General features: G+C 45.0%; 1 pseudogene; it reads right to left on the bottom strand.

The window, feature by feature from the left end:
- The window catches only part of LOC128923945 (large subunit ribosomal RNA), a 6,356-nt pseudogene that overhangs the window by 2,100 nt on the left and 1,756 nt on the right, over positions 1 to 2,500 (bottom strand).

The following is a 2,500-nucleotide window of genomic DNA, read 5'->3' as shown; positions in this document are numbered from 1 at the left end:
CTACAAACCTAACATCCCGAATGTACTCGTAGGTCACCCGACCGCTAGGGCTATTGTCCCAACGGTCTTGCCACCTACTCCTAACGCTATCATATAGAAGCCTTTTGCTCCTTAGATAGCCCTCCCTCGCAACATCCTCATCGGAAATCCAATTCGACAGCAATGAGACACTTAAGCCTCTTCTTAACCTAAATGCAACAGCACGCTGTATAACAATCAGGTCAAGAGGAGGCGCACCTAACAACACCTGCAACGCATCTGTAGAAATTGTGCGACATACAGGCAAACAGGCAAGCATCAAACAACGTTGTATGGAAAGAAGTTTTTGGCGACCCCTGACCTTTGATGCTAATTCCCACCATATAGCGGCTCCATATGTGGCACAGGCCACAAATAAGCCACTATATATAGTGCGAACCGCACGACGTCCGAGACCCCAATCACTCCTTAACACGCGCTTGATCTTGCCGGCAATTCCTAACAATCGCTCCTCCACGTAAACCAAGTGAGGGTTGAAACACATCCTTTCGCCGATGGTCAATCCCAGATATTTGACTTGCGTCACATACCTGATATTGACCCCATTCATTCGGATAATCGGTGGACGAGCCGATGACAGTATGCCTTTCAAGAGCATTGTCACCGTCTTGTCAATCGATACTTCAACCCCCACACCTATACCCCAATTGTGAACAATTCCTAACAGTCGTTCACCCTTTCGTTCTAACTCCAATCGTGAACGACCGTCAACTAGGAGCAGAAGGTCGTCTGCATATGCACAACAACCACAAAGCGTTTCAAGTTGGCCAAGCAGAGAGTCCATCATTAGGTTCCAAATATATGGACCACAGATGGATCCCTGTGGGCAGCCCCGTTCTACCCTAATGTCCGCGCTACCATTCATTCCTACGATAGAGGCTTTTCTGTCCGAAAAGTAGCTCTGCCAGAGACTAATTTCCGGACAGCCAAGTTCCTCCAATCGTTGAATCACGCGATCCCAGATTAGGTGATCAAATGCCCCCTTGAAATCGACAAATATGCCAAGGACATATTTGTTGGCATTCTCCCGGACAGCACGCTGAACATACATCCAGGCGTCCTCTACACTACGTCCCTTCCTAAAGCCATACTGCCTATCCGACCTCAAATCCCGCGTTAGCTCCTGAAGCCGTTCCACCATAACCCTCTCCAGTACTTTACCCAGCACTGGAAGAAGACTGATGCCCCGATAAGATCGTGGATCACTCCTAATCTTATCAGGTGACTTCAGGAGAGGAACAACCCTAGCACTTTTCCACTCACGTGGAAAATACCCCTCACAAATGCACTTATCGTAAATGACCTCCAAGTATTCCGGAATGAACTTCCACAAGCTTTTGCACAACTCTCCGTTCAATCCATCAAGACCTGGGGATCGTTTAGACCTAACCAGGCTAAAGGCATATCCCAACTCCCCATCGTCAAGTGGAGGAACCGGTACCTCTTGTGCAAGAGGTGCCAGCTCCTCAGCCCTAGGAAAGAATAGTAGATAGGGACAGTAGGAATCTCGTTAATCCATTCATGCGCGTCACTAATTAGATGACGAGGCATTTGGCTACCTTAAGAGAGTCATAGTTACTCCCGCCGTTTACCCGCGCTTACTTGAATTTCTTCACTTTGACATTCAGAGCACTGGGCAGAAATCACATTGTGTCAACACCCGTTAGGGCCATCACAATGCTTTGTTTTAATTAGACAGTCGGATTCCCCAAGTCCGTGCCAGTTCTGAATTGATTGTTAATTGATAATCGTTATAATTAAATAAGAATATATATCTTGCGATATAATTCTTATAAAATTTTAGCAAGAAAGTTCCACAATTGGCTACGTAACTACTATCCGGGGAACAAGAACCGAAATTCTCTATTTACCCAGAACGAGTACATAAACCATGGTATTGCTTCCCAATCAAGCCCGACTATCTCAATCTTCAGAGCCAATCCTTATCCCGAAGTTACGGATCTAATTTGCCGACTTCCCTTACCTACATTATTCTATCGACTAGAGACTCTTCACCTTGGAGACCAGCTGCGGATATTGGTACGGCCTGTTGAGAAGTTTGCGTAACCCCACCATAAATTTTCAAGGTCCGAGGAGAAAATATCGACACAACAGTAAATGTCATGCTCTTCTAGTCCATCTACCATATCTCTCTTCGAAAGACTTCCATGGTAGTACGACTATAAAACAGAAAAGAAAACTCTTCCGATACCTCTCGACGGCTTCTTTATGGTCGTTCCTGTTGCCAGGATGAGCACAAGGCCCATTTTTAATAACAAACGGATACTCAACAGGTTACGGAATTGGAACCGTATTCCCTTTCGTTCAAAATTATTCAAGTGTTTAATTACTATGAAGAAAACATAATAATTATATATTCTCAACAATTCATTAAAACTTGAAAATTTTCGGCTTTCGCCTTGAACTTAGGACCGACTAACTCGTGATCAACCACTGTTCA

Source organism: Zeugodacus cucurbitae, unplaced genomic scaffold, assembly GCF_028554725.1.
Source record: "Zeugodacus cucurbitae isolate PBARC_wt_2022May unplaced genomic scaffold, idZeuCucr1.2 ctg00000129.1, whole genome shotgun sequence".
Classification (NCBI taxonomy): domain Eukaryota; kingdom Metazoa; phylum Arthropoda; class Insecta; order Diptera; family Tephritidae; genus Zeugodacus; species Zeugodacus cucurbitae.
Note: the sequence above shows the minus strand (reverse complement) of the source record. Positions and strands in the feature narration are given on the sequence as shown.